The sequence below is a fragment of the Panthera tigris genome, chromosome B2 (assembly GCF_018350195.1).
Source record: "Panthera tigris isolate Pti1 chromosome B2, P.tigris_Pti1_mat1.1, whole genome shotgun sequence".
NCBI lineage: Eukaryota > Metazoa > Chordata > Mammalia > Carnivora > Felidae > Panthera > Panthera tigris.
The window spans coordinates 148713976-148731640 of NC_056664.1; the positions used below are offsets into that span (position 1 = coordinate 148713976).

Here is a 17665-nt window from a genome sequence, read left to right on the forward strand (position 1 = left end):
AGGGTCCCAGGGACCAGGGACCGGGTCTCGGTCTGCCCTCAGCCCTCAGTGACCTGCTCAGCACCGGGCCCGTGACATTGCTGATCCGTTCATATGCAAGAAGTTAGAAAATAAAGGACATAATAGAAACATACTGTGTTTTCTTTCATTGATCACTCAGAGGAGCCATGGTTTTCAGTATCTTAAGACCAACGTTAGGTCTTTTTTTGTGTTTTTTTTGCAACTAGTTAGAAAGTTCTGGTTAACAGAGCTCAGATTAGGTCATCACCAGGTGATGGAATGTTTGCTGTGACTTCACACAATGCAACAAGCCTCTGTGTCTTACATGAAGATTTTTAGCTAAAGCAACAATCAGATTTTGCTGGAAAGTATCGTAAAATGCACTTTTAGCTACTTGTCCTTAATGGGATATTTGGTATTGGATTCTGCCTGGGGGGTCCCCTGGTGCTGGTCAGCGGGCGAGTCCTGGGACCACGGCCGGCTGATGCGTCGAAGTATAACGGGTGTTGGACTATGTCTCGCCACGGACCCCACCATTGTGTCACAGATTGGTGCCACATCTGAGGTTAGTCCTTAAAAGGGGCGATAAAAACGGAGTTCAAATCCTACATCATGTGACTCGCTCCAGGTCAAATAATTCTTTCGTGGAAGAGGACATCTCTGCTAGGGATTTCTTTGTCTGGACCACACTGTCTCCGCTGTGGCTGAATCCAGGCCACGTATCAAGGAGACAGGAACCAGAGAACACGAATGCAGACACAAGGTCACCATCGATGACGCACCCCTGCTTTGCTATCGGGACAAGTATGACCCTTCTGTTCGTTGTAGGAATATTTTTGAAAGCATGTATTGCTTTTGCATGGACGTGGTAGCAATGGTGAAGTAATTACACCTTATTTAAAAATGTTATGGTTCAAAACCTCATAGGAAAAAACTGACATAATAGGTTAGTTCGTAATAGGCTCCGTGCGGTCCAAGTGAACGTACGGATACCCTTCGTGCTGACGTTCTTCTAGTTCTTTCTTTCGGAGGTACACTGTCAAAACCGATTTTAAAAATAATTATTTTTTAACCATAATAAAGGAATCTGAAGTCTGATCTACTGTAGTTTTTTAAAAGTTTTCTTTTTATCAAATTATAACTGCACGCAACCGTGGGATTCGTAATACAAATCAGCGGTGCTTTCCCCGTTGCCCTGTCCCGCCCACACGGAACCCTTTCCCTTTTTTAAAAGATCTTAGTTGTTGCTCTTTGGGTGTTTACAAAGCTGGTGTCGATGCTTTTTTCCCCTCCAACCTTTTATTTTGAAAAATTTCAAACCCACAGAGTAGATCAGGGATAAGAAAGCAGCCAGTGCCCACGGACCCTTGCCCGGATTCCAGCCCCGTTCGCGCCTGGGCTGCTCGCTGTCCGCACGCGTGTGTGCGCACAGGTCCGTGTGGCACGTGTGAGTCACCATATGGAGGATTCCGGACGCCGTGGCGCCTCAGCCCCGGTGCCCGCTAAGGACGAGAGCCTTCTCCCACGTGACCCACACGAGTCTTGCAGTCGGGAAGCTGAACAGACACACTTCAGTGGTTGAAGACGCAGAAGGTGTTCCTTGCCCAGGGCCCAGCAACGTCCTTTGCTGGTTTTCGTTCTCTCCCTCTTCCTTCACGTGTAATCGGGGACGGGGATCCATCAACTCCTGGCACTTCTCTGCTGTCTCTCTTCCTTTCACTTTAGGAGTGCTCCTAAAGACGCCGGCTCCTCCCCTGTCCTGTCTCTCCTACACCCACCTGTCTGCGGGACTCAGGGCGTCGTTTTGCAGAAAGGTCCTCTCTTTCGGTTCGTCTTATCGTTTCCTCACGACAAACACAAAATTTTGGATCCTGTTTTCTAAGTTGGGAAATCCTGTCCCTGTCCCTATCCCCTGTCCCCGTCCCCATCCCCATCCCTGTCCCCTGTCCCTGTCCCCACCCCCTGTCCCTGTCCCTGTCCCCTGTCCCTGTCCCCATCCTCATCTCTGTCCCCTGTCCCTGTCCCCTGTCCCCACCCCCTGTCCCTGTCCCTGTCCCCTGTCCCTGTCCCCATCCCCATCCCTGTCCCCTGTCCCTGTCCCTGTCCCCATCCCCTGTCCCCATCCCCATCCCTGTCCCCTGTCCCTGTCCCCTGTCCCCATCCCCTGTCCCCATCCCCATCTCTGCCCCCTGTCCCCCATCCCCATCCCTGTTCCTGTCCCCTGTCCCCGTCCCCATCCTCATCTCTGTCCCCTGTCCCCATCCCCATCCCTGTCCCCCATCCCCTGTCCCCATTTCCATCTCTGTCTCCTGTCCCTGTCCCCTGTCCCCGTCCCCATCCCCATCTCTGTCCCCTGTCCCTGTCCCTGTTCCCTGTCCACATCCCCATTCCCATCCCTGTCCCTTGTCCCTGTCCCTGTCCCCTGTCCCCATCCCCATCCCTGTCCCCTGTCCCCTGTCCCCATCCCCTATCCCTGTCCCTATCCCCATCTCTGTCCCCTGTCCCCATTCCCTGTCCCCATCCTCATCTCTGTCCCGTCCCCATCCCTGTCCCCTGTCCCCATCCCCATCTCTGTCCCTTGTCCCTGTCCCCTGTCCCTGTCCCCTGTCCCCATCCCCATCCCCATCTCTGTCCCCTGTCCCTGTCCCCTGTCCCCGTCCCCATCCGCATCTCTGTCCCCTGTCCCTGTCCCCTGTCCCCATCCCTGTCCTCTGTCCCCGTCCCTGTCCCCTGTCCCCATCCCCATCTCTGTCCCCTGTCCCTGTCCCCTGTCCCCACCCCCTGTCCCTGTCCCCTGTCCCCTGTCCCTGTCCCCTGTCCCCACCCCCTGTCCCCATCCCTGTCCCCTGTCCCCATCCCCTGTCCCCATCCCCATCTCTGTCCCCTGTCCCTGTCCCCATCCCCATCCCTGTCCCCTGTCCCCATCCCCTGTCCCCATCCTCATCTCTGTCCCCTGTCCCCATCCCTGTCCCCTGTCCCCATTCCCTGTCCCCATCCCCATCTCTGTTCCCTGTCCCTGTCCCCTGTCCCCACCCCCTGTCCCTGTCCCCTGTCCCTGTCCCCATTCCCATCCCTGTCCCCTGTCCCTGTCCCCTGTCCCCTGTCCCCGTCCCCTGTCCCCATCCCCTGTCCTTGTCCCTATCCCCATCTCTGTCCCCTGTCCCCATCCCCTGTCCCTGTCCTCTGTTTCTGTCCCCGTCCCCTGCCCCCTGCCCCTTGTCCCTCCCCGTGATGCCTCTGCTCCTCTACAGCATGTCTGCTCCACATCGGACCCCTCACTTCCCCACGGGCTGTGGGACTTGGAACCAGGAGGAACACTCCTGCTGACCATGGGCCATTTTGGACGTGAAAGACTGAGTTGTGCATTAAAAGGCTATGCGATTTCACAAACCAATAAGAGTCCAACAAAAATAGGAATCCGTCACTGTGGTTTGGAGGTGGCAGAAACCCACAGGCGGCTGCATCTACAGGATGCGGGACTGAAAAGAAACAAGATTCCGCCTCAGAGTGGGGTGGCCTGCTCCCGAGCCCCCGCTCAGTCCTGGCCTCACGCTGTCCCCAGGGAGCTCGTGTTTCTCTCCATTCAGGAAGCTTCAGGTCTGAGGAGCCCCCTCTGGGCCCCTGTGGGAAGTCGCGGGGCTGCCGCTCACCTAAGCGGGGCATCTGGCCAAGTGCGACCAGCCCCCACCCCCGCCCGGCCGCGCGCTCGGGACACGGAAGCACGCAGGCTTCCTCCGCATCCCACGGATCTTCTGCAAAAGCAGAGCCTCACAAACTAGGACAGAGCATTGCGGTGGCTAACGGTCATTGGACGCTTCTCTCTGGAAAAAAGCGAAGCTGCCGAGAAAGGCGTATTTGTTCCCCCGGCTCCTCTCCGGCAACCGAATCTCTGCGGCACGGCGGACGCGCTCCCGACCGTGGGTCTGACCCGTGTTTCTGCGTCGTTGCCTCACCGCTGAGCCCGGAGGCCGTGCCTTCCCGAGCTCACCCTTCACAAAGCCCCGCGCAGAGGGCCTCTCAGGGCCTTGGTCTCTGCTCCTAAAACCAAAGGGCACCTGCGGTGTCGAGCGCACAAAAATGAGCCGTGTCAGTTCGACGCCACGGCCCGGCTGAGGGAACACCGGGAAAACACTGGGAAAACTTTGTGTTGTCCTGGCACGGCACAGGGATGGGAACCCTGTTAAGTAAGAAATGGTTTAAAATCTGTCTGGGGCTCCATCCTGGGACTCGTATTCCCTAATCTGCACAAATCGCAACGTTTACACGACGGTTCTGGGGTGTTTCCGGAACTCAGGCGGTCGTAAGTATCTCATGGGAATCTCCCGGCATCTGTGGAAACGGAGGAGGAAAGCGGCCGACGGCCCAGCACAGGGGCCCGTGCCCTTCCTGGTGACGCTCTGACGGTCAAACGGTCGGCCCCTCGTTCTGGCCTAGCGACCTCGGGCAAGGTGTGTCCGTAAACTGCGCTGGAGGGGAGCACAGTCTGGGTTTCCCTTTGGTAATTCACACACCACGTTTCCCATCTGCGAGAGAAGGACCGGGGTCCTGACGCCCAGGAGGGCCGGCCTCCACCAGTGGCCTCAGCGGCGTTTGCCCCAGGACGCGAATCCAGGGCAGTTTCAGGGAAGACAGCGGCCTGGCCGGCCCGGAGAGAGCAGCTGAGACCCGCCCCCCCGCCACCACCCTCCCCCCCCCGGGAAGACACCTCTGCAGCTGAGCAGAGAACCGGCGGAGCTGGGGTACCACCACGAGGAGGGGTCCCAGGTCACCTCCCTGGGCGGATGGGCGGGTCCGAGCGCACGCAGCCTCAGGATGTGAATAGAACCCGGGGCAGAGGAGAGCGTGACGCGGGGTCCTCTCCCACCCCAGCAGGTGCAGACAATGGGGGAAGAACCCCAAAGACCCTTAAAGTACAGGAAAACCTCAAGGTGGCTCACACGGCACCGGCTGAGGTCAGGCCCTCGTGGACGCGCCAGAGGGTGGTCCTGTCTCCGGTGGGGTCAGGTGGACAGAAACAGCTCTCCTCGTGCAGAGAGTGGAGAGCTCAGCCCAGGCTCATCTCCCAAACAAATCACCACGCCCCACCAAGAACCCTTCGGGGGGTACTCATCATCTCACTCAGCACCTCAGCGTATCTCGGGGAGACCCGGGGCATGGGGTCCAGTAGGAGAAACTTCACGAAACACTGACAACTGCCCGTTGTCTGACCCGTGCACCGAGGGGGGTCAGTGCTTACTGAGGGGGGGTCAGTTGCAACACTTACAACAACCTGAGTTCCGGAACCACCCCTGAGGGGGTGAGTACATCCTGACCATCAGAAAAAGCCACAGAAGAGGAACAAGGCAGCCGCTGGGTGGGGCACGTGGTCTCCTGGCCCCAGGTCTGGGGGTTCCTGGCCAAGGAGGCTGGAGTTAACTTAACTCTGTAGTTAAGAGTCTGATTCCCCGGAAGTGAGCCAGGCTGACCCCGGCAGTGCGGACGAGAGGTGGGGAGGGGGCCCGGGTGCCCACTGGGGTGGTGGAGGCCGGCAGAGCCGCTGGTCAGCAGAGTCACCCCACAGAGGCAGCAGTGGGGCAAGGGTGACAGAGTGCCCCATCCCGTCAGCCGGGAACCCCGATCCCCATAAATGACACTGAGCAGGCCTGGAAGGGACAGGGACCCTCACGGAAAGCCCCTTAGTATCAGCCTGCCACCAACCCGGGGCTTCGCGACTGGGTCAGGTCCTGATTGGGCCCCCAGGAAACCCTTCTGAGCAGGGAAAGGAAACCTCTAGAATGTTCCATGAAGCCTCAGAAGGTGAAGTTTGACCTAAGAGATGCCCTTTGGATGGGGTCAGAGCAGGAGGTCAGAGGGTACTTAGAATGGAACAGTTTTATAAATGTCCCTTTAAGAAAAAGAGCATTGTCCTTTCTTTTAAAAAAAAAATCCATACTTTAAAAAATTATTTTATTTTAGTTTAATTTATTTCATCACAACTAGTCCCCTCCTTAATCCCCACCCCCTATTTCCCTCTAGTAACCAGCACTGTGTTCTCTGTAGTTAAGAGTCTGATTCTTGGTTTCTCTCTCTCTCTCTCTCTCCCTTTTTCCCCCTTTGCTCATCTGTTTTGTCTCTTAAATTCCACACATGAGTAAAATCATACGATATCTGTCTTTCTCTGACTGACTTATTTCACTCAGCGTAATACCCTCTGGCTCCATCCACGTTGCTGCAAATGGTGAGATCTCATGTTTTTTTTAACGTTCATGTATTATTTTTGAGACAGAGGGAAACAGCGTGAGCGGGGAAGGGCCAGAGAGAGAGGGAGACACAGAATCTGAAGCAGGCTCCAGGCTCTGAGCCGTCAGCACAGAGCCTGACACGGGGCTCGAACCCATGAACCGTGAGATCGTGACCTGAGCCGAAGTCGGACGCTTAACCGAGTGAGCCACCCAGGTGCCCCAAGATCGCATTCTTTTTTATGGCCGAGTAATATTCCGTGGTATATTCCCCACATCTTCTTTGCCCATTTACCAGTTGATGGACATTTGGGCTACTTCTGTTTCTTGGCTGTTGTCAACAATGCTGCTATAAACATCGGGGTTCCTGTATCCTTTTGAACTAGTGTTCTTGTATTCTTTGGGTAAATTCCTCGCCGTGCTATTGCTGGGTCGCAGGGTAGATCTATTTCTGAGGACCCTCCACGCTGTTCTCCTGAGCGGCCGCACCAGTTTGCTTTCCCACCAACAGCGCAAGAGGGTCCCCCTCTCTCCGCATCCTCGCCAACACCTGTTGTTTGTGTTGTTGATGTTGGCCAGTCTGACAGGTGTGAGATGGTATCTCGTTGTGGTTTCGATTTGCGCTTCCCTGGTGATGAGTGATGGTAATAAATACATTTTGTCAGTAATTACTTTGAAAGTAAATGGAGTCAAGGCTCCAGTCAAAAGACACAGGGTGACAGAGTGGATAGAAAAACAAGACCCATCTATCAGCTACCTCAAGAGACTCACTTCAGACTGAAAGGCACCCGCGGATTGAAAGTGGGGGAGGGGACATCGATCACACAGGTGGATGCCAAAACGGAGCCAGAGGACAAAACAGACTCTAAAACGAGCAAAAATCCACCTGTTATGTTTTGTACTCTTTGGGCTTTTTCAGGCTAACGCGCCTAAGAGCGCTTCCAATGCAGTCTTGGTGGTTTGACTGTGTAAGAATGGGCACTGTGTTGTTTTACAATTTAATTATGGGAAAGCAAAATACACAGAAGTAGAGAAACCGCTTCCCTAGCTTCAGCAAGCGTCAGCGAGAGCCAGTCTTAACCCAGCGCTAGTGTCTGAAACTTTGGTCTCTCATTGGTCAAGGTGACATTTACAGAAACAGATCCAACGAAGTGCAAAATCATAAGGTAGCATAGGAAGTAACAGCCTACTTACAGCATTGGTCTGGGGTGTTTTCCCATCGCATTTCAGTGTTTGAAACTGGTGACGCACGCGTGTGCATGTGTGTGCGTGCCTGTGCGTGTGTGCGTGACATCATGCGGAGATGATCGCTAGACTCCGTTCTGCTGAACGTTTGGTCCGCACGCTGCGCCCTGTGCTTTCCAGGGATGGTTGGGAAAGGCAGCTTGCGTCGTGAAGCAGAGCCTGGCTGCCCCCTCAGCTTGTCCACGCCAGAGGCACCAGGGCAGAGCCCACAGCACGGCCCCGAGTGTGGCAGGACACGCTCCTGGGCGGGGGTCACACGGCAGGTGGCCGTTTGGCTCCAGGCGGAGACAGGGCAGCCTGGTCTGGAGCGAGTCACCCTGGGCCCCGGACGGAGGCCCCAACCTCCCAACATGACCCGATAATATTGACACAAGTCCCTTCTCTGTTAGTTTGTGCTCTCTTTTTCACTTCGGAAGTGTGCTTGGAAAAACAAGAAGCACTTAGACAATTCTTGTACATTCGGGGCCGGGGCTGTTGGGGTGAATACCGACATGCTGACCCTCTCACTTCACCCCAAGATGCAGAGCTCACCCTACTGAGCCCAGGGATTTGGGGCAAGCACCCCAGGTCTGAGGGTGAAGGGCAAGCGATACATTGATCTCTATTTAATTTAGATTCTGTAGCTTTTTTTGTGGTTGTTGTTACCATAAAACATCATACTGGTTTTTATTAATTGTGTTTTTTGATAGAAGAAACTGATAAAATAGAGATTGTCGGCTTTAAGGATTATGGGCCCTGCCTACTTTAACATTCAGCCAGGTCAGAGTGACTGGACCGCACTTCGAAGCTTGGGCTGTGTTTCTGCCCCGGGCACACACTGTTTAGTTGACCAATAACCTTACAAAAACCATTCCAGATACAAAGATAAGTGTAAAACCTAGTTATGTCCCCATGAGACCAGAGCCACGCAGCCTGGCACGTACGAAGAGTGTAAGACAGGGTTTGTAACATTCTGGAACGTCCTTCATCAGGACGATTTGTAGCTCCTCACGCGGACAGAGCGTTGACGGGCCTGCACGGTGTGTCCCCTCTCCGGACCACGCTCTTCTTTGTGAAGGTGGCCTGCCGGGCTGCTGCCCCCACGTGGGCTCGAATAAAACTCCCTCCCTTCTTTGGGAAATTCTAACAGGCTCCTTCAATTTGCGTCAACAAAACTAAAACGATGCTTCACTGGGAAACTTCAGGAACTGGAAGGAGATTACGCTGTGGCCCAAGAAGGCTTTCGACTCTCCCAGGGGAAAAGGGAGGGAGCTGCGACAGCACACGTGTGAGCCTCGTTATGTTGGGCCTAGAAAATGAAAAGTCACGTAGTGACTTTTCCCACGGATGGGTCCCTGCGTCCAGCAGCCCCCACCTGTATAACCCCCAGGCCCTACCGGAATCTCGCATGCACACTTGGGCTTGCTGAGGATGTGTCACGGGCGTGGGCACAGGACAGGATCATTTTGTGTCTTCTGTTCACTATTTTATTGGAGAACAAGCACATATAGGATCTCCTGCTATTAACGTTGGTGGGGAGCTAAATACAGTCATCGTTCAGGGACCAACAATTCTTCTGTCTTTTTTTTAATGTTTATTTTTTATATTTGAGAGAAAGGGAGAGACAGAGTGCAAGTGGGGGAGGGGCAGAGAGAGAGGGGGACACAGAATCCGCAGCAGGCTCCAGGCTCTGAGCCGTCAGCACAGAGCCGGACGTGGGGCTCCAACCCACGAACCGTGAGATCGTGACCTGAGCCGAAGTCAGACACTTAACCGACTGAGCCCCCCGGGCGCCCCAACGATTCTAATTTCAAAGCCACATATCCTTAAACTGAGATCAGAAAATAAAGACAGGCTGTCAGGGACTCTGCCTGTGACCTGGGGGAAATGTGAGGCGACCGCAGCCTCGAGGGCATCACGAAGTCGGGTTTCCGGCGGGAAGGGGCCTCCCACCGCCTCGTGTTCGCATAACGTGGAACCAACCACCTGCAAGATTCGCTCCATTCCTTCAAGCTATCGGTGTTTCCCGCCTCTCACGTGCACGTCGTGGGCTGAGCTAGTCACCTGACCGGTGTCGCAGCAGATTCAGGCACTTCGGCACCAAATCGGACACCTCAAGGTACCGCAAAGGCCTCTGTGCGCGAGAAGGATGTGGACTCAGTTTGGACAGCGCACCGTCGGGTTCTGGGCTGCGCCCGCACGTACTGGGCTGTGGCCGCATCCAGAACACGGCGAGGAGCTCCTCTGCACGTGCAGCTTCACGTGGCCAGAGCTGTTCTGCAGGGGACACCTGGCCGGGCCGGGGTCCCAGCGACCACGGGGCTGCTCCACGGGCAGCGTGAATACTGAGCAGAGCCCCGGGCGCCCGGCCACCCCGGCCGACAAGGGCCGGGGCCAGGAGAACAGGGCTGGGCAGCAGGGGGCCCCGGGGCACGTCTGTGGGGCACCTGCACGCTCTGGAAATGTGCGATCGCTCCGGACGCCGGGCCGTCGGTGAGAGAGGATGGTGAACATTTAACACCGAGCGTTGATTCTCCGGCTTCCTGGCCATCTGCACTGCCACCGAGTCACGCGGACAATTTAGATGCAGGGGCATTTTGTGAAGCGATGGCATTTTGAGTCCTCCTCACGAATATCTCTTCCAGCAGATGCTCTGTTCTGACACCAGATGGCAGCTGATATGTCTTCCTGCATATGTGCTGAGAGAAGTGAGGTCTTACTGTATATTGTCTATAGAGAACTTGATATTAAATACGCTTTTCTGGGGGCTCCGGGGGAGCTCAGTCGACTGAGCGTCTGACTCTTGATTTCGGCTCAGGTCGTGATCTCACGGTTCATGGGATCAAGCCCCTCGTTGGGCTCTGTGCTGACAGCGTGGAGACTGCTTGGGATTCTCTCTCTCTCTCTCTCTCTCTCTCTCTCTCTCTCTCTCAAAATAAGTAAATAAACATCTGAAAAATAAATAAATACACTTTTTCTGGTCAGTTGGGAGGTCGACCTTTACCATTTCCAATTCCCACCAACCAAGAGCCTACTATATTCAGATCACATATTTGTAAATATGGAATTACAACCTAGGCTTATGACGTGGGTTGGGGGCTGTGTGGGGCCCCTTTAAGACAGTGAGTCCGTTAAGAACCAGTCCATGGTTTCCTGGCTGCTCTGATGGGGCAGGGGGCCCAGGGGCAGCCGTGGGGGCCGCCCTGGAGGGACAGGATCATACCCTGGAACGCCATGCACTGGCGAGGTGACAAAGTTCAGTTGGGGCACTGAGGGGGTCTTCCTTAGACTGAGGGGCTGAAGGGTTTGGGGTCAAGGACCGTGCGAGTTTCCTCTTTCAAAGAGACGGGAAACCAGTGCCCCCTTCAGGGTCGCAGGAGATGGAAGGAATCAGGCCAGCTCCCTGGTGAGACCTCGGTCCAATCCACCTGGGGACAGAATGGCAGAGACATCTGTTGGTCCTTGGTCCGTGTGATTGTGTTTCATCCAGAGACGGGGGCTTTCAACCCGCGAGTCTTCTGTCGCCGTGGTTACGCTGTCCCTCCTTGAGTTCATGCCGTTTGAAGACTGTGACCCAGTACATTTCCGCGCACGCACAGATGTGTCCCGTTATAATCTGAGGTGTCTTTCTAAGTACCCCCCGACCCGACCCCCTGCCCAAGTTGTCTGTGTGCCAGAAAGGCTTTGACCTTCTCAAGTTATTCTGGGGGGCCTCCTCGTCTGCCACAGCGTGGCTGGCCCATGTTCTAGAATTAAAGTGGTTTCTATCAGCCAAGGAGAGGCCACCTGTGGCCCACTGGGCCCCTCTGTCTGTGGCCCTGACACTGAGCGGGTCCTTCCCGGAGGTAGTTTTGTAACTGTGGGGACAGAGGCCCGTGACCAACAGGTGTCTCCCAGCTCACCTCACAGTGGAGGGCGGGGCCCCGGGCCGGCTCCCGAAGCCTCCTTCTTCCCCAGCGGGATGCTGACGTCCCAGGAGCCCACGGAGCAGCTGGAGACCGGCCACCCCGAGGATGGCAGGGCCGGGCTCTCCGGGGAGGACAGCGGGGCCGAGGACGTGCTGGGCATGAATGGGGCTCTTCCTCGGTCTCACCTGCCTGTGTCCCCATCCTGCCCCTGACACCGGCACTCGGATTTCCCTGCCTCCTCTTGCAAGACCTTTCTGGTGATGCTTTAACCTGGAGGTTGACACGCGTCTTCCCTCTAGGAGGGGCGTATGGCTCTCCTTCCGCAGCCTGGTGTCTCCGTAGACGAGAGGTAGAATGGGGAGTTTAAGGAACTTCGGCGTCTCAGCTAAGTTCCTGAATCCCAGGGAAGGCACGAGGCTGTAAGAACTTGGTCAAACGAGCATGAGGAAGTTCCCGAGACTTAAATCTTCCCCCCAGAGTCGCAGACCTTCCGCTTCTCTACCCCCTGCTTCCTTCGAGCCCCTCCGGGTCCCCTCCCGTGCCCACCTGTCCAGCGGCTGTGACCACACAGTGCAGGGCCGTGTCGTCCTCGGCAACCTCACTTATCTCCGAAACAGCCATCAAAGCAGGACTCCGAGGAGAAGCTGGTAGGCTGGCTTTAAAACGCCGTGGCTTCTGCGAATTTCTGCAGAGGTGACAGGATATCTGTTTGAATACGACACAGGGTTTTGCTGTGCTCCCCAGAATTCAGAGATATTGGCCACGGGAGCTGGGGTGACTGTATTTTGTGCGTGCCAGGCCGGTCCTGGGCGCGTGAGACGCCCCACCGCCCTGGATCCTCATGGATTGGCGAGAGGTGTTAGCATCCCAAGTGAATAATAGAGACAAGGGGTGTCTTTGTTACGGCCCCCAAGCAGCACCGGGCGGGCGCAGCCCCAAGTCTCGGGCTATCTGACTCCCCAGGTGTCAGATGGTGATGAACTGAGAGGCCCGTGGGGACACAGACACGTGGGGACACAGATACGGGAGCTAACACTCAACACAGTCTCAGCCGGGCCCCAGGAGGGGTGCCCCAGGCCACCACGTGGTGGGGGACAGAGGACGTCCTCGATTTAGCTGGAAACACTGGCTAAGAGGGTTAGGTGGTATTTCCAAGGTTCTCTTCAAGAAGGATCCAGATCGGGCCGTGCACCAGGGTAAAGCTCTTTCCAAGTCCCAGCCCCCGGCTGCCCGCAAACGGAGGGGTTGGCAGGGGTCCCGTGACCACGGTGAGCAAAGCCGTCTCAGCCGGAGCCGGATGTGGTTCCCCGTGTGGTTCCCCACGGGCAATGACTGCAGTCTCTACCAGACCCCAGTGCCGGGCCCGAGGCGGGAGCGAGATGTGCCGCTTTGCCCCCGAGCCGGCTCACTTCTGTGCCCCTGGTGGGCTTCCAGCACCTTCTGTGAGGTCCCTTCTCTGGTTCCTCCCACCCCTCGCCCAAGGCCAGCCGTCCGTCTTCCCAGGTGCACTAACACTGGGAGAACTGGCGGATACTCACTGACCCTTGCCGGGTGCCGGACGCTGTTGTAGGTTCCTGGGGGTCCCTCCCTGTTCTCGGGCACTTGTCCTGTCGAGGGCAGGCAGGGTGTGGGTGAACACAGTAAACAAGTAATTCACAGACCACATTAGAAAGTGATGCGTGCCTTGAAGGAAACGGGGGAGGAATGCCCTCTCTGGACTCGACCTCTCCCTCTGAGTTCAGAGTCCCCGCTGTCAGTCTGTGACCTCGGGCTGGCGACTGGCCTGCGGGGCCTCGTCTGCGATTGCTGGGGTGGAGATGACCGCTTCCCTCCAAGGCTAATTTCGGGATTACACAAGACCACTTTGGGAGGCGGGTGATCATCAGGGAGCAGGTGCTGAGTAGGTGGGCAGTGTTTCCGAGGCAGAGGCGATGTGCCCGAGCAGGAGTTGGCAAGACGCCCCTGCTTCTTCCCTGGACAGCATAAGGGCGGAGCTCCTGGCCCCGAAGCCCCACCCCCAGGATGTCCCAGAGCAGGGGTTGGCTCCCCATGACATGGGGGGGAGGGGGTGGGCGGGGGCTCGTACACATGGTCTGGTCACCACACTTTCTTTCCTCCTCTTTGTGCTGGAGACCGCTCACCGCCCTGCCCCCGCTGGCCTCTCCCCTGCGAAATTCTGAGTGCAGATTCCCTATGGGAAAGCCACCGGGCCTCCGACGACCCACACGAATCCCAGGTCCCTGGCTCCCTGCCAGCCCCACCCCTCTGCCCGGAGCCCTGCCGTGACAATCTTCACAAACGTGGCATTATTAGGATAATTCCAGGGGGAGGGGGAATAATTTAATTTAAAATGGAAATGCAATTACTTTCCTACTGTTTCTAGAACAAACTGAGAGAACAATGCAATCACTAATTTCTTCCCAAATGGTGTTATTTTCTCTTTTAATCATTAATTTGCAGTGTGATTCTGATTACTTTTCAGGGATAATCTCTAGGAGAGGAAAATGCCTTTTTTTTTTAAATTACCTCATTTTCTTTATTCTAAGGTTCTCTGGTCAGTTGTGTCTAACTTGGGCAGATCGACACCTTCCTTCCTAAGCACACTTGGATCCTCACACACGAAGATTTCCTTGTTATGCCCAACAGACAGCATGTTTTCTGTCTGAAGTCTGTTTTGTAAGCCACAAAAACCTGTGTGACGTTACAGCGGACAGACTGAACCAAGTAGCTACAGAAGTAACTGCTGGCATTTGTTCTGTTTCCCATTCTCTGTTCCGGGGGCTCCAGTCCAGCACAGGCCTCACCTCTCAGAATAGCCATCTGAGGCCATTCTGTCATCATTTTGGAGAAGAAGAAACTGAGGCCCAGAGAGGTGAGGTGACTTGTCTGAGGTCACACAGCAAGGAAGCGGTGAAGCCAGGATTATAACCTTTTCTGAATCTTTTCAAAACACATGCTTTTTAAAAAAAATTTTTTTTAATTATGTTTATTTATTTTGAGAGAGAGACAGAGTGCGAGCTGGGAAGGGGCAGAGAGAGGGAGACACGCAGAATCCGAAGCAGGTTCCAGGCTCCGAGCTGTCAGCACAGAGCCCCACCCGGGGCTCGAATCCACGAACGTGAGATCGAGACCTGAACCGAGGTCGGATGCTCAACCGACTGAGCCACCCAGGAGCCCTCAGAGCACCAGCTCCTAACTCTTGCCTGCTGCCCCCTCAGGTGAGATTAAGAAAGAAACGAAAGCTTTATCCACCTCTTTCGGCAAACAAAGAACAGCAATTCGCTAACCACCTGTATCTGGTTATATTTTGCGGAATAAGTCACAACGGACACTGCTTAATCAGAAGGAAAAAGGCGTCAGAGTCGTATTCATCTCCTAGCTGTCGGAGGCCCTGACCTCTTTTCTAGAAGGTCCAGGCTAACGCCCAAAAGGGCTGGAGGGTTTTGTAGGAGAGGCCCCCCCCCCCTGCACAAACACCACAGCGAAGCCTGAGCCCCGTTCCCTCCCCGGTCTCTCCCCCCGACGGCACAGCGGCTCCAGCGGTAGGTGGCCCGGCTTCACTAGGAGTTCAGGAGCCAGGAGTTGCGGTCACCGCCAGCCCAGAGCCAGATGGACGCCCTCAGGCGACAGAACCTGGAGCTTCGGGACGGCCTGAGGGTGTCGGGGCTGCGGGGACCGCCAGCCGGGGGGCCGTTCGCAGCCGCCGTCTGCACAAGAAGGAAGTCGGCCACTCTGGTACCAGAAGGTTTTTTGTTTTACTTAGAAGTGATGTCACGGGAAAGGTGGCCGCGTCGTCGTTGGCGCTGGCGGTAACGCTCACCCTCCGGGAGGCGAGGGGCTGGCTGGCTGTTAACTCACGTCCGTAAATGAATGACGGACACGGGAACCCGGCCCCTGTCTGGTCTCCAGAGGCATCTCATGGCACCTGGTAGGGCAGCAGCCCGCACTCCTGGGGACCGTGACCGGACAGTGAGCCTGTGAGATGCATCCCGGTGCTGATGCCCCCCCGCGTCGTGTGGCTGCTGAGCCCCAGGGCCTGGGCGTACTTGCTTGTGAATGTTTAAGTCTACAGTTCACGGAGTCAGGATGTTTCAGCTCTGACACAGTAACACGCACTCTCTCTCCCTCTCTTATTTGGAGCTCATGTGCTGGGTGAATTTCCACCGTGCGCAGTGCCGCCCCCAGCATGGTGCTCTGCAAAGCACGCCTGCAAAGCGTGCTTTGCACGCCTGACTGAAAGAAAGCGGGACGGATGTGGGACCCTCACTCTGGGTCCGTGCAGGCACCTGCTCGGGCAGGCACGGTTGTGGGGCCAGCGCATCGAGCCGTCAGTGACACTCGTGAGCCCAGGACCGATCAGCTGCCCTGGAAACGGGACGGAAGGCTGTCCAGCCCCCTCCCGTCGGCGTCCTCCCGCCAGAGGGCCGAGCGGTGAATAAATGAAGTCCCGCGTCCCGCCGGAAGGGCCGCGCTTTTCCAGAGTTTGCTTCAGAGCAGGGAAGCTTGAGAGTCTGCGTTTCAAGTCCTCGATCAATTGTCAGCGGCGACGCTAACAACAGGGCCGCGTTTTCTTCTTTGCTGAATACTTTCCCAGTGGAAGACGCACCATCCAAGGAGACAGACGTGGGTGGTGGTTATTTTGTTGCCTTTGGGCACCTGGGATACTTTGAAAGAGTGAAGAACCGTGAGAGGCGACCCCAGTTTGTGATACGGCTGTGTTCTGCGAGAATCTGCAACACGCTGTGGGGAGAAACCAGCTTGAGGCCCCCACCTGCAGCCTTACTGTTCCCTAGCACACCGTTGCACACAACAACAAATTGTTGTTGAACGGTCGGTTCCACGTGGAATTTACCTTCGAGTTGCTGTGCCTTCCAAGAGGTGAACACTTCCCCTGAATCTTCTTTGTGATGAATTGCCTTTTAGGTGTCGCGATCTGCTCTGGGGAAAATGTTGCCTCCGTCAGCTGATGAAGAAATAATAGTGAAGCGCGCAGGCCGCAGAAGTCACAGTGCTACTGTCATAGGACAAGGACAGTCCCCTAAACGTGGCCCTTCTTCCCAGGTGACCCTCAATGTTTATGACCTTTAGAAATAAGCAGAAAGGAAAAAGAAAGAAGCAGAGGCCCAGCACCCAAACCCATGTATCCCACCAGCATCTCACTGGGAAAACCTGCCTCCCTGAATGAGCAGTTCTTACTAATGTGAGGATCCTCTCCTTGCGAATGCAGGGATCCAGTCCTTGCAAACTCAGAGATCCAGTCTTTATGAACTCAGGGATTCAGTCCTTACAAACTCAAGGACCCAGTCCTTGTAAACTCAGGGATCCAGTCTTTGGAAACTCAGGGATCCAGTCCTTGCAAACTCAGGGATCCAGTCTTTATGAACTCAGGGATTCAGTCCTTACAAACTCAAGGATCCAGTCCTTGCAAACTCAGAGATCCAGTCCCTACAAACTCAGGGATCCAGTCCTTGCAAACTCAGGATCCAGTCCTTGCAAACTCAGGATCCAGTCTTTACAAACTCAGGGAAGGGATCCAGTCCCTACAAACTCAAGGATCCAGTCCTTGCAAACTCGGGATTCAGTCCTTGCAAACTCAGGGATCCAGTCCCTGCAAACTCAGGGATCCAATCTCTGCAAACTGAGGGATCCGGTCCAGCAGGTGGTCTCCTCAGCACAGTCACCACAGACAGCCTGGCTGGGAGCTGAGCACAGGCATCCAGGGCCGTGTGCTTTCTTTCCTTTCGTGCAGCCCGATGCAGGGGTTTTAAGTAGCCGCACTTGTCGTGTCCTTTGGCTTTAAAGCCGTGGTGGTTCCTGGGTTCACTGCTGTGGCTTGTCGTGCTGCTTTCCACATGGGCTTTGTTTTGGGGCCTCAGTACAGGACGTTATTGGATCTCCGTTGCATTTTCTTTGTTCAGGTGAGCTCCTCCTTAGAATATTCTGGCGCCCAGAGTCTTGGCGACCACCCCAGCTTTGTGTCTTCCTCATGCTTGGGAAGCTCCTCTGCGTCCTCAGCCGGCATTGGGTAACAGGGCTCATTTGGACCGAGAAGAGCCCCAACTCAAGACGACCTAACGTCCCAACACTCTTTCCCAATGCGAGTGCTGAGCAGACAGTATCTCACTCCCGGAGGGAAGGTCTGGAGTCCCCGCTAACCCAGGCGCTCCCTGTAGGTAGGGAGAACCTCTTTTTGGGTCATGTGAGCAGACAGGATCTGAAGTCCCAGGTGACTCTCTGGTGTCCTTTGAGATGCAGCCTTGTCCTCTGTTCCCATGTTAGTGACATTCGTGTAATATAATTGCTTCCTAAAGGATT

The 17665-nt window shown here is 55.5% G+C and overlaps 1 long non-coding RNA gene across 1 annotated transcript; it reads left to right on the top strand.

Annotated features, from left to right (window-relative positions):
• Positions 1 to 11430: 11430 nt before the first annotated feature.
• On the top strand, positions 11431 to 17663 carry LOC122238821. Its single transcript, XR_006218011.1, has 4 exons — positions 11431 to 11997; positions 13897 to 14074; positions 16274 to 16411; positions 17269 to 17663. It is a non-coding gene; the product is annotated as an uncharacterized LOC122238821 (long non-coding RNA).
• Positions 17664 to 17665: the final 2 nt, after the last annotated feature.